The 14,764-nt window shown below is 43.8% G+C and overlaps 2 protein-coding genes across 2 annotated transcripts in view; both read left to right on the forward strand.

Moving 5' to 3' along the window:
- Nucleotides 1-14,764, forward strand: part of BET1L (Bet1 golgi vesicular membrane trafficking protein like) — a 355,770-nt gene that overhangs the window by 221,546 nt on the left and 119,460 nt on the right. The gene's annotated exons all lie outside the window — the stretch shown is intronic.
- The window catches only part of ARL1 (ARF like GTPase 1), a 40,128-nt gene that overhangs the window by 14,240 nt on the left and 11,124 nt on the right, over nucleotides 1-14,764 (forward strand). The gene's annotated exons all lie outside the window — the stretch shown is intronic.

Consider the following 14,764-nt stretch of genomic DNA (forward strand, 5'->3'; position numbering starts at 1 on the left):
TGAAAGAAGGTCAACTTACATACCACAATTATGATTACAGAATTGTATCAGTGCCCTGCTACAAAGATGAACATTTCGGTCTCTCCAGCTGTAAGAGTTTGAATTTGGGCTTCAGCCCATTATGATTTAGTCAGGTTCTCAAATGTAGTAAGTTAATGGTTTCAGGACCCCTTACCATTCACTGAAGAAGAAAAATCACCTTGATTTGAATTACTAGTATGTTGATCGTCTCAGCCTGGTCATCACTAAAAACTGCATGCCAAAGATCCATTACATGAAATGATCTTTCAATTAATTTGATTAATTTTAGCTCTGAAAATAAAAAGCATTATAATGAACATTTTCCCGTTTACAAGTCACTTGACGGGATCTCAGAAGTAACTCCGTGACATCTTTGGGCAAGCAGTTCTCTGCGATGCACTGCTCTGCAAGAAGTCAGAATGGGTGTTTCTCTCTCCTGATGTCATGGTGATGCCACAACCTGCTATAAAAAATATAAAAAGGGGAAAGAAATTAAAGAGATTTGCTTGCACTCATCCGGGTGACATATGCTTGCACATACAGTTCATGTAATGATTTCACAAATTGCTACATAAGCAATATAGTAATGTAAATGAATATCAGGTGACTCTCAGTTGCCTATATATTAGATTGAATGCAAATAATGCCAATGATTACCATAATACTTTCATAGAAATGACAGTTAATAAAAGTAATAATACTGTCATTTTACTTTGTACAATAATAATTGTATCTTGTAGACGGACCGCTAAGCCCAATGAAGAAATCATAGTGGAATAAAATTAATTCCCATGACCTTTGTTCGACACGGAAATGCTCTGTACAATATTATGCTTGGAAAGCAGTGGCTTAACTGCCAGCCAGCCATCAGCTCACCCATTGTACACGTAAGCCAACTCTCAGTAGGTTGTTTACAGGTTGTTTGTAAACGTCACGTCTTCACGAGCTCGTGCCCCCACGCTCTCTGTGAGCTCACGCACTCGTTCAGTGTTTGCACGCACGTCAGTAATTTGTCACGTGGGTTCACACACCGTAGCACAGATCCACGCTCGGTGACGTTTGTGTGCCCATCGCACTCAGCCCACATAATTCAGGCTTTTAAAGTCAAAGATCTGCACGCGTAAGCACGCCCACACGCCCCCATACACATCTCACCTTACGCCCACATGCCTTCACTTTACCAAAGGGCTAAAAAAAAAACCCATTTAGTTATTTCCAAATACGCGAACTATTAATATCAACGTTACTTCAGTCATGAATTAGGTCTAAGTACATGTGCAGCCATTTTGGTTATCCGGTGCTAGATGAGGGCTTTCCCAAGCTGTATGGGTTGTGGAGGGGTTATTTGACCATGCTGGTCAGTGTGGGTCGCTGAAGGCGGGGAACATAGATATGGGAGTATGGTACGGTACAGCATTGTATTTTTCTGCGCTGCCTGCAACGTAGCCCTATAGCACCTGTTTTATGCATGGTGATGAGCACCCATTCAAATAGTATCCAGGACCCAACCCTGCTTAATTTGCAAGATTTGGTGAGATCTGGTGCATCCTAGGTCATATAGGCGGTGGGGGGCTTTTGCAATGAAACTTACGACGTGATTAAAGGTTTAGGAGAGGCTTGCCACATGCAGCTATGTGTTGAACTTCTTTCACACTGTACATCGCCAACCGTGCTAATCGGAGGTGAAGGGACCAAACGTGGTAGTGGTGGCCATGGCTGAAATGGTGGCGACAGGCATCGTCTCAATGTGCTCTGTTTTTACTGCCGGGACCAAAGTCCGACAATGATGAACCCCACCTCGGTCCGCCTGATCGTGTCACAGGCGATCTGTTTGCTTGGGGAGTGCTTACAAAAGTGCTCGGTGCAAGCGTGTCAGTCTCATAGCCAAATTGACCGCCCACAGTACGTAAATGTAGTACTGTGTACCAAGGTGAAAATGTTTTCCCTCTGCAGTAGTGTTAAACACATTTGGTTTATGTTTTATCGCTTTCCAACTGAGCTTTAAAATTTTCTCAAATAGCTCTCTCCATTGGTCTGTCTGTCTATCTGAAATAGTTGGTATATAATATATCTCAGAAAGATGCTCCAATGTGAAAAAAAATTCCGATAAAATTGCTTTATAGTAATGTGAATGCTGTCGCAAGGTCACACATTTTGCGCAACAGTCCTTCACTGACTATGCGTGATTATTGAATGAATGTGCTGCTATAAGGGACTGCACCTCGAGAAAACTGGCCAAGTTAATTCAATGGTATGCAAAGCTCATGATGAAATCCAGCCATAACACTTTTCTTCTTTCCAGCCAAAGCAATTACGTCATAAAATGGCGAGATAGCGTCATTACGTGTCATCTCGCAGCATCGCATGTAATTAGCCATGTGACTTTGTCTTGTTGTGCGGTTTGGAACATAACGTTGTGATCGCTAAGTAAATACTTCCGAGAACAAATTCATATTGGAAAATGTTACAGAATCTACACCTTGGTGTGATGTTTCTTGTCAAGTGATGTGGTAGTTTTTTTATTGGTTATATCGTCATGGCTTAATTGTTTAATCTGTCGGTGTCGTCTAACGTTCAGGTTGCCACAGACAATAATCTCAAGGATTATTACATTACCATAAAACAATTACGCAAACCTTCCACGTAACTTAAGGATGCAGAACACACAACCGATGCATGGGGTTTTCATGCCTTGCTCTTTGCCTGAAATAAATGTGCAAAGAAACCCCAAAGCATAAACAACTCTGTCGTTGTTTGCATTCCGATTTAGTTCCCTATCAGTATCCTGTATCAAACACCACGAGCAGCTGACCACACAGGCCCGACCGAATAAAATAATCACCATTTTCATTCCAATACACTCGGTCATGTTTCCATCGTGAGTCGGACATTGTGACATACTGGATAGATCATGGCTGATCACGACATTTAAATAATAATGTACAGCCAATAGTTAATCTACTGGTGGATGATGACATCCCCACTTCGTGTCAGTTATGCTGAATGTTTGACAATATGCTGGTCAGCCAGCGACAGATTGACAAAGGGCTGCAAAAATATTCATCATCATGATAATCATTTCAACTTGCAACACGCTGCACAGTGTTCGCTCACTGTTGAAGAGAGCAAACGGCTTGGGAGGCGCGAAGAATCGCAGAAAAAGCGCGGTCGGGCAGCCAAGGCCGTGAGCCAGCGGAGCTCTGTGGTCCTCTATATGAAGATGTTTTTGGCCAATTAATGAGTAATAAATTAAATACTAGCATACGACGTTTCGATTGCAACACAAGCAATCATCATCAGGTATAAATGAAATAGAAACACAAATCTAGTATACTTGGAAATGTAATGTAATACAACAGAGAGTCGGATAACATAACAGTCAACACCCTACCTGGTTGATTACGTTCTTCCTGAGAATGTTGACTGTTATGTTATCCGACTCTGTTATATTACATTACATTTTTAAGTATACTAGATTTGTGTTTCTATTTCATTTATACCTGATGATGATTGCTTGTGTTGCAATCGAAACGTCGTATGCTAGTATGTAATTTATTATTTTATCTTTATACGTGACTTTACCGAAAGAACCAAAGAGTAACTCCTGCAGTCACGAAAGCTCCAAATTAAGTTTCAGTTAATGAGTGTAAATGTATGGGGTGGGGGGGGGGTGGAAACCAGAGCACCCAGAGAAAAACCCACGTGTGCGAGGGGAAAACACCGTCCCGTGTAGACGGAACAGGTGGAATCGACGTTTGCCGTGCCGCATTCTCCAGAACCCAGTTATGGCACCTCGATGTCCATGGGAGAAGGGAGTTTCACGACAAATGTGTGATCCACCAACCCTTGCTGCCTCTTCACAGTGCTGGATTGCAGGCGTGCGCCGCTGCCGCCCGGCACCATTATCATTATCCTTCATCTGTCCACGTTCAAATGAAGCCCTCTCCAAGCCATCCAATCTCTCTCTCGTGGTCTTGAAATGCAACATTCCATCGAGAGAATCTGCGCACACGCTGATTTAATCTCTCCACCTCCATGTTGATATCCTCTCAGGCGTAATGTTTGAATATACCTCCTGGTTTTCAAGTGTAATGTCAATAACTGTACAACAAAACATAATCGTAAAATGTAATATTGGTTGTTCTCCTAAGTGAGCCTGTCCCAGCATTGCGGGATATGATTTGTGATTAAAGCGGATGAGTGACGTGCAATCAACTATTATGTATGAAGCACAGAGGACAAATATCTGGTCCTGTTAAAGATCTGTCAAAAGCTGTTCTGCGCTATCTTTTTCTATTGTTATTTTCAAGTTTATATTAATTATTATTTGCCCATGACATGACTGATAGACCTTCGGGACATGGTTGGTATTTCAATTGCATACTTTTTCATTTATTTTTTCATGATAATGACATTGACGTCTGGCATGTCGAACTTGTTTACCGTCAACCAAGTCTTAAGTTAATTGTTCACCTGATTCAATAGTTAAACGTTCACAGCGGATGTTTCACAGGGTTATGGTCAAACCGAACCTGACTGCCACGTGATGGTTGTACTTGGAATTGCCACCATCGGACTGCACTCGGATGTGTCTCTCACATAAATAAAACGTAGCAGTTCAATGGTTATATGAATGATTTCACCACGTGCGCCCTTAAGGACAATCTCGTGCCATATGCCCTCAAGTGCACTCGCTTTAAGGCTGTTATCTCCCGAGTTTTGTAAGCTTAAAACTAATTTCTTTAGAACTGCTTGTTGTTGTGATAAATGTTTGCTGTCCTTCCCCCGCACCTCTGATTAGCATGGTTGCCGAAGTGCAAGCGAAAGAAGTTCAACCAGCCTCTCAAGGGCCGATTTGGCCCATTTAAATCATACCCTAGCTCAACACTTTCATTGTAGGCACGTAAACAGGTGTGGTGGATATTCAGCCGTGTCCAACATCGATCAAACGTGTTGAGTGACATACTTTGTGCGGCTGTGGCTTGCTAGGGCGCACACGATCGCCTTGGAATTCAAGGCAGACTAAAGTTGGAGCAAATAACAAGTCCGTGGGACCGTGACGACGTGCACGAGCTCCGGGTGATTAAGAATTGCCTGCGTGTTGGCTCGGCCTATGCTTTATCGCCCGATTGACGGCAGACGCTGTGGCACGAGGCCAAGCTGTTGAGCAACAGCTCCGCCCTTGCTGTGCGTGCCGGAGCGGGAGAACTTTGGGCTTACATCATGCGTCTCAGGTTTTTTTTGTTTAAAACACGAGTCTATTTTTGGAAAGTAACTGCAAGGTGAGGATGAGATGGGGAATTTACCCCTGAGGCTTGGCGTTTTCATTTGCCGCGCAGAACGCTTGCCAGCCATCAGAAGTGGAGGTCTGTACGATGGTGGCTTTTTGACCACCATCGGCGCCAGTAGCTGAAGCACGTGCCAGGGGGGGGGAAATCTTAAATGCTCACCAAAGAAGATCGTTAAGGTTTACGGCATTGCATGTCCAATAAAACACAGGGTGGCGGTCGCCTGTGATGTGTTCTCCTGGAAGGAGCACTTGTGTTAATAATCTCTCCCCCGTTCACGAGAGCAGTGGAGGTGGGTAGATTCACTGCCACCGTTGTGCTTGGATGCGTTCTTTTTTAGAATGGGCGCTCAAATTGTCCTGATTCGTGTACCCATTGTCGCCCTTAAAATATCTCTGCGCTGTAGTCGGCAACGCATACAACGTGGCGCAAGTCTTAAATGCAGGTTTTGTAGGAATGGGATCCAATCTGCTCGACTGTATCGTGGTGTCAAATGCAAGGTTTACCCGTTTTGCAAAGGTTGGCGGCACATTAAAGGCAGATACTAATTTGCTCGTGCCATAAATGCGCAGTAAACTTGGTTTACGAACTGCTTAAAAGGCGCATTACTGTCCTTGAATTGATGAGCAGTACAACTTCATGGCCTCTTATATTGCACATGTGCAGCCTTCATATTTATACATAATACTTATTTAGTTTTTTATAATCATGTAGAATGGAAATAGTAATTTAAGCATTGCTTGTGCAATGCAAAATTGGACTTCATGATAATTGTAGCACAAAGCTGTTCTCTCCGGTGTGGACCAATCAGTTTCAAAGACAATGCATATATTATCAGAGTTTTTTGTTTGCATTCTGACCACAAGTGTTGTGGTTAATGCAGACATGATTCCTCGTAAAAGGTTGCAGTTTGGTGTTTTAACATCGTAACACCTGTTTTGTTGCCAGAAAAAAGAGAAAAACCTATTCTTACAAACCGGTTCTGTTCGAAATGGCGCACACGGTGACATATTTCCTGTATTGCCATATAGGCGATGGGAGCAGTGGGGAGTGCGGTGTGCTATGAATCTCATGACCTGAGTTTGATTCCAAGTCACAGTTAACATCAGTGGCGAGTTGTATTTCAGCCAGTCTTGTGCCCCTCCACTAACCTGCACCGACCGGTGTAATGAAATATGGTCAAACAACTGACTTCACTGCCAGTATTTTAGAATTATTTAATAAAGCTGGGCAGGAAATTGTGACTTTATCCATGCTTTTTGGATAAGTTTGATTATTAAAGCTGGAATGATGCACAGGGTGGTGGTGTGGCCAGAAACATGCCTCCAGTGCTGATGTTTTCACACCGCAGCAATAACTAATTTAAAGTTGATACTACTGGACACCGATTCTAGCTATGGCTGGGAATCTAAAATCATCTGGCTCATGCATTGCGCTAACTACTGAGTCCGACTCTCCACTCATATATGCAGAGATGGACAACAGACAAAGATACCTCCTCAATAGTTTTCACACATTTTTGGGGCAAGTCCTGTATGTTAGCGAGCACCTACGAAGGCCGGCACGACACGAGGGGTTGGCAGGCCAGGATTGGCTGAAATGATCGTCACTGTTATTGGCCATGAGCAGGAATCAAGCTCGTGTCGCGGGGTGTGCTGCCACGCCCCTCAGATGTATAATTACTTTGCAACATATGCATGCCTCATGTGTGTACCACATGCAATGTGTCATTACATACTGTGCATGTCAGAATTGAAGCGACATAAGTAATTGAGGCTCTAGCCCATTTATGAAGTGTGTCCAGTCCCATTTGCAAGACAGTATTTGTTTTTCAGAATTTTTGCAATCAAAAGCATCAACTTGTAAACTATTCCTGCCAAGGCATGCCCTGAAACTTGATGCCAAATCATATGATGTGTATTTTGCTTATATACGTCTGTGGAACTTCTTTCACACCCTACATTTCCAACCCTCCATTTATTTGCTAAAGGCCGATATTAAGTTAGCATGAAGGGAGTTTGAGTTTAATGAGCATCAATGATGTAAACCGCTTAAATAAAAGTTCCTTTGTTAGATTGTACGTGCCAAAAATTACTGCTTTTTTCAAGCCTGATCTTGAACATTCCAGAGAGCTGCACCCTTGCATAGCTTTTATTCCCACAAAAAATAAACAATGTGTACAGCCTGCAATTACTCAATAATGCTGCGACTGATTTTTTTGAAGACAGAAAAACATTCACACTTTGCCACGAGTATTCCTTTTGTAGTCGGGTATCAAACGCGATCTTACGAAATGAGTTCAAACGCCCGCTGTCGTCTGTATCTTTACAGCGAGTACAACAGGACTGCAGGCATTGTCCTTCTCCCTCCAATCCCACTTTCATTCAGGGTGGCCCGTATGCGTAGGCGGTGCGTACGTGTACGCGTGCGTGCGTAGCGTTCGCAACGATTGGTCGCGTTTCTGATGAAACACCTGTGGCCGGTAAAGCGTGCCCACGTGCGGCTGTGTACGTGTGTGCCTGTATGCACCAGTCATATGACCCTACAAAACGCGCGCACCTGACCCATACCTGAAGAAGCACTGGTGAGCAGGCAGGCAGCACGCGTCACGCGTTGAGTTTTGGCCCGTGACAGTGATGGGGCAGGAGGCGGGGGAGAGGGGGTGGTGTAGGATCTTGCAAAGGTTTAAAGGGAAGGGATTTACAGATCACGATCTCCAAAGAATTACTGAGTAGAGTGGAGGAGAGGCGGGTGGGTGGGTGGGTGCGGGATGGGTTGCGTTGTGGTTGACGGGTCATGTGAGTGCACTGGCCCCGGTAAACAGCATGTGACCGCAAATTCGCAATCGGTTTACAAACCCACCGACTCATCCCACCCCACAGCCACGTAACATCCACTGAAATTTACGTTATGGCTCAATGAATGTAATAGCGTACGACGTTTCTACAGCCCTCAGCATGAGTTCACTGCGGTAGTGCAGGCCGTGGGGGTTGTTGTTTGGCTATACTTCGCCGCGCTGGTCGGTGCGGATTGGTGAGGCGCAGGAGTCCCAAGTCTGTGCTCTCAAAGTCAGGTTGCCAGGTTCACCATGCGGTGTACAAACTACACTCCCACTACTCCACCCCAAAATGTAAAGTTTGCCTATAATTTGGATGAATTGCATGCAAACTGTTCTCCTCGTGAAATTCTACCTGTGTGCGTGAGGCTATATTGTGTAATTGATGACTAAACAATCGCAGACGTGGCCTTACGTCACATTAATTACATCCCTGTGCAGGTCATATACCTGAGGTGTTACCCATTTGATTTAAAGCTTTCGTGACTGCAGGGATTCATATTCTTGTTTTTTTCGGTAAAGTCACGTAGAAGGAAATAACAAAATAATAAAAATATAAAACAATACAAATTATCACGACGTTTCGACTGCAACACAAGCAATCATCATCAGGTGTGAAATCCACGGCAAGAAAATGTTGCAATTTTTTTTTTCAAATTTTCTTGCTGTGGATTTCACGAGGGGGGGGGGTCAAAAATCGTCCAAAATCGCGTGACGTCATTTATGGACGGCCCCTAATTTTTTTTTACGAGTATTAGTGTATACTGTACTTCCATGATGTGGAATTATGTACAGTACTGTTGACAGACGGGGAATTGTTTGTTCCAAATTAATTGTAGGTTATGTTGTGTTCTATATGTCATGAATGACTTAATGGAATATCATTATACATGATGATACTGGGTAATTTTCTATGTTTACCCCCACCCCACCCAAATAACATTGTAATTGTGCTTTAAAAATGTTTTTCATGAGATGAAGACATTTCTATTTGAAACTCTGCAACCAGTCTTGTAACGCACTGTCATAAAACTAACTTGCGATGAGGCATCTTTATCCACGCTGACGTGCACACGTTTTAACTGCCTCCAAAGATTGTTCGAGTCTCGAGAGCTAAAATTAGACGAATTAAGTGCAAAATCGAATTTAACGTGACGCATTCTTCATCCATTGTTGATCAAGTTTAGACCATTGGCTTGTTGCATTTGTGAACCCAGTTTCATCGCAGCCGCCTGAAACCCGGATTTGAATCCAGTTGGACTCAGGAGTGCCGCCTGCCGGGTCTTTAACGTCCGACTTGCCGGCGACGGAATAGTTTATTCAATCGTCGCAAGAAATTAGCAGGCGTGGTTGGCCCAGGAAGCTGAATGTTCCAGTGCCTAATAATATACAGCAGGGGGTCTCACTCGGCCAGGCATCCACAGAGGCCTCAATTGTATGATTTCAATGTTGGGAAAAAAAACTAAAGGCAATCGATGCATTTCCGCAAATCAGGCCTGCGATTCAATTAAATAAATACTTTTTTTTACATTGCCGTGAAGATCAAGGACGCCACGACTGGTTGCAGGAGTCGTTGGAACCCATGAGATGTTAGGAATACGTAAGCTTCAGATTTTTTTCTAAATCAACGAATGGATCCATCTTTACACCCATGAAGCCTATGTTACAACATTTACAACTGTGCACGTGTGTTGAGGAGTGGTATGCGTGTGTGTGTGTCTTTGCATAAGCGTGTTTTTACTATCTGTACGCCCCTATGAGCTGCAATCACCACTGCTCCTCCTCACACGCACAAGAAAAATCTTCCGGTACATTGAATTCTATACCCAGCCAGTGTTACTTTCAACCAAACTCCATCCGCAGTTTAAATTGCACGTTTGTGTTGTAAGAGAAAACGGAGATAAATGACTGCAAATCCCAATTTTTTTTTTTTACAAAAGTACAGCAAAAAGATTAAAAACCATAGGAACAAAAAGCCTATGACCCAAGGCACGAGGGATGCACACGACGTCCTAGATGTTGGAAGCGGGATGGTGCATCTCGCTTGCCTGTGCGATGGCCACGCACAGCAGGTGTCGCAGTACAGCAAAATCCAATGTTGTACTGTACTTCTATAATCCCACATCTGCCTTCACTAACTGGCACTGACCAGCGTGGTGAGCTACGGTCACACAACCCTGATAACCTGCACGGCGTAGGGCAGGGGGGAACGGTTTCGTCTAGCAGTGGATTGACAATGGCTTTATATTAAATTGGTATTAATTCAGTACTGTAGTACTAGGAACTGCAAGGTAAAAAAAAGTTTCCATTGCGTTCCGTAACAAGTTGCTTAAAGTGAGGGGGCTTCACTACATTACGTGGCTGCTTTTAAAGGGCAGGTTGTAATGCATGCCTCGACTGAGACGCATCAGTGCCTGCTGACTGTCCGCCTTCATGTTAGATCTACATGCAGATAGTGGACAAAGGTGCTCTGGTAGTTTGCATGGCTATATAGATTTCGAATACGATTTCGGTCGAAGGTTCGTAAAGACGGATTAGTTGTCCCCTCCACATTACGCCACGAATGCACGTGTGTGGATGTTTTAAAAAACAAGACGTGCTGGCTGGATTGAATACTGAGAAGGGCCCTTGAATTTTTCTCAGTTCCTTAAAAAAATGGGGTGTGTGGGTATGTGCTTTTTTCCCCCCATAACATATCGCTAGCTCCTGGTGAATTGGTTTGCCACAGTTGGACAAGAAAGTTGAGGATTGGTAAACATTTCATGCAAAGAAGTTTGCAATTTTCTGATGAACACACACGAGCACACAAAATTCTGATTGGCAGGCTTCACAACCACACGGAATCATGTCGTGGTTAATAGTTCGTACAATAAAGGATTAAGTGATAGAAAATTATGTTAAGATTACGTAATCCCATTTAATTACGGATAAGAAAATGTACATCGATAAAGTAGAGAGAAATGTGGCAATACTTTAACTGCTACAACATTACACCCTTTTGTTACCAATAATCGTAAAGTGTTATCAGTGATGGCCTGTTCTCAAGAAGTATACAAACCAATTCTTTACTAGGGTAGAGCAATATAACTACTCTTAATATGCGTTAAAATGAGGCATTATCCATAAACGAACACGGAATAAGAAACCAAAATGGACATATTTCCACCCGTAGCCAAGTTTCAAAAGCGCACGTCGTATCACTACACCGCATACTTTGCTGGCATTGTCCTCGGGAGACAGGAATATATAAATTTGCGACGAATGGCACAGCTCTCAAGGCTAGGGAGGACTTGAAGGACCGGTTACACCGTGCGGTTGTTTATGGGTTGCCTGCATTCCTGCCCGCATTTGGTAGTCACTTCCACGGATTTGACATGGAGGTGGCCTGACTGCACACGTGTCAAGTTCATTGGGCAAGTTGAAAGAATAGGGTGCGGATCCCCATTTTTTTTTCAGCCCACGCATTGGATTCCTGATGATGGTTTAAAAAAAGAATCTGGTGTCAGAAATATATGCGTGAGCCACAGTTTAAAGTTGCAGGTCCATTGTCAGTCCACTGCTGGATGAATGCCCCCAGCCCACGTGATTTAAATCATGAAGGTTGTTTGACCATACCTGACTACACTGGGCAGTGCAGGTTGATCAGAACCATTTCAAATGTCAGTCACCACCATTAGCCATGGCCAGGAATCAAACTGGTGGCTGGGTTGATAGCACGATGCCTGTGAGCAATGTTTGCACTGTGAAATTATCATTCGTTTTTCTTGATGAACGTAATTATTTCCTGTTTAATGAACAGCGGGACTTGAAAAGTTCGAGGACAGCTTTAGCATTTAAATAAACAAATAGTGTGATTCATCGAACAATTCAATGTGCTCTCGTATGATGATTCTCTTTCTTATCTTACCCTCATCGTAAACAATATCACTATGTCCTAATCTCTTCCTGTATATATGCCAGCCATGCCATCAACAAAACCATTGTAACGCATTTGTACTTTCATTGTGAAACAGCTGGTTCATTGTTTCAAAACATGAGCTATGATGGCATCCACACTGCACTAAGAGTACTGCCAGTCGTTTTATCGCCCCATCGTCATTGTTTTTGCCGTTTTTTGCCCAGCTTACCCAAGAATTTCACCACCAATAATTTGCATAGATCGTTAAAACCGGGTCTGCCATTACGAAAGCAATAACTCTCTTTTTAGAGCTTTAATTTTGTTAAATACAGAATACTTAAACTGTATCCAAGCATGCATTCCTTGCCAATCATAAGTTTTTTAAAATATATATATGGTTATTGTTTTGATCATTATCGCCGCTCAGAATTTTGTCCAGAGCGCAGGTATTTTTCTAGATAACTATTTGGACATGCGATTCCCATAATCTTTCAAAGACTGGTCTGAAAAAGGAATTTACAGATGCAATCGTAGTGCTGCTCTTCTACATTCCCTAGCGCCACTGGACTATAGAAACCAAAAACATGAGTAATTTATTTAAATAAGTTATATCTTAACATCCTTTTGTTTGCAAGGAAATGTTTTTCAACATCTATTTTGGAGTGTGCCCAGAACAATATTTGTTAATCTTTGGGGCATTTTAGGTTTGACAAGCATTTGACATAGAACATAAAGGTGGATGGATAATGGGTTGCGATTTCAAAAGTATATATTTTTAGGCATTTTTTTCTCCAAATAATGTTCCAACGGTGCTCTCAGTTGTACTGTAACGAGAGAGATTTCCATTCATACCTTCCACAGCGAGCAGCACATCACCTTGTGCCAGAGAACAGCCCCTAAAGATGGCATCCCAGAAGTCCTTTCAATCGCCTCTTATCCACCATAGAGCCACACGTTGTATATGCCTCATCCGGGGTCTTGTGCCGTCAATTTGGGTCTTCTAACCCGAAGATGAGTCTGTGACCGTCGCCGTCCAGATTTCACCTGATTGGATTAGATCTGAGGGAAAGATCTGAGAGGCCAAGCAGAATTTGAGCCTGGTGTAGTGCTTGTATGGGTGACCACTATGTGCAAAAAGACTGGTATAATCGGCATCAGTGAGGGCACTTTGGCAAAATCCATTGTTGTTACGCACTCCCTCCTCATTTACCAACCGACGTTCACTGGTGTGGTGAAGTCTGGTCAGATATCTCGCGCAACTCACAAGGCAGCAATGGACCATCCTGTTTGAGCCGCAGGAAAAGCTGGAAAAAATAACAATAATAATAAGCACATTTATTTATCATATGCAATGCCACAATGCAGAGGCCTGTGGCCGATGATCGAGTGTGGAGGTGCCGGTGACTTTTGGTCTAAGTCCCAAAGGCTACGTAAAAAAAACGGTGTTTCAATATATTTTTGTAAAATCTTTCATGAGATGGGATGTGATCAAAGGTGATGGGGCAGAGCGTTCCAGGCCGATGGAGAGGCAGCTGGAAATGCTCTGCCGGCCATTACGGTTCTGGTCAGTGGAATCGCAAGCAGGGATTTGCTGTCCGATCACCGACGCCCGATCGGACTGTGAATTGTGAGCCGTCCAGGCAATTAGATGGGTGACTGCCCTGTCAGAGTCTGATGAGTGACGGATGCCACTGTGTACGCGATACGTTTCTGAATCGGCAGCCAATGAAGACCCATGAGTAATGCGTTAGAACTGTCACGATGTGATGCCTGGCAGATGACGCGGCGAAAAACAGGAGGTGGTGCAAGACGTGTCCCCTCTTGTCAATCCTCCATTTGACCCTCAAGGGGGAAATTTACCCAGCTCAAAACAGCCACTGGAGATGCGACATTCGTTGTAATGTTCAAATTCGTTATTTATTAATGGAATCTTGGCTGGGCGAAGGGAAGGAGCAGTGGTGGGGGGAGGGGGCGAATGTTGGTGATTAATATTTACCCTTAACGCACTCCGTTGTGACACCCCAACTTGACAGCCGCCCGCTGTCCCTCTCGGCCGATAGTATACCCTGCGCCATGGCAACCAGCAGTTATCGCTTTAGCAAGATCGTTGATGGGCTAAGGTGCTGTGGGCAGAGCTTTCCGGGGACACGGCCGTGCGGGGGGGGTGCATCTGAGCGTAGTCCTGCTGCTCGTGGGCCCCCTCTCTCCCGGCTCACGCCGGTTATCTTGGCAGCCTGTTGGCCGGCCTTCGTTGCGCAACGCAAGCCAAACGCCCACTCGGTCGCATGCCATCACAGTGACCGTGAGATGAGGTCGACGTTTGGAAGTGAAAGCAATCTCTGCAAGGCTGTTTATGAGAACGTGCTGAAAACAACAACAACAACAACAACAAAAAGCTGTTTTTGTTGACACCTATTTATCCCGCCCTTCCCCCCCGCAGAGATTTGATGAATTTTCACGAGTCGGGGTCACGCTTCGCTTGTGTTATTGTAGTATCGTTTTTGCGATCTGATTTGCATTGTTTCTTGTTCGAGTAGGTATGCGGCTATCGATACCCCCCACAGTGGTTTAGTGAACTGTCCCAAGCCAGGATCCAAATTCAGTTCATAAATCATTAATTATTTTTCCCCGAATACCTTTTGTATCGTTTCTCAATAAAGTGTTTGTTTGTCGCCTTCGCGTAAACGTAATGCCTTATATTATTTGCACGGATCATACGTG

Source organism: Lampetra fluviatilis, chromosome 8, assembly GCF_964198595.1.
Source record: "Lampetra fluviatilis chromosome 8, kcLamFluv1.1, whole genome shotgun sequence".
In the NCBI taxonomy this organism is placed as follows: Eukaryota; Metazoa; Chordata; class Hyperoartia; order Petromyzontiformes; family Petromyzontidae; genus Lampetra; species Lampetra fluviatilis.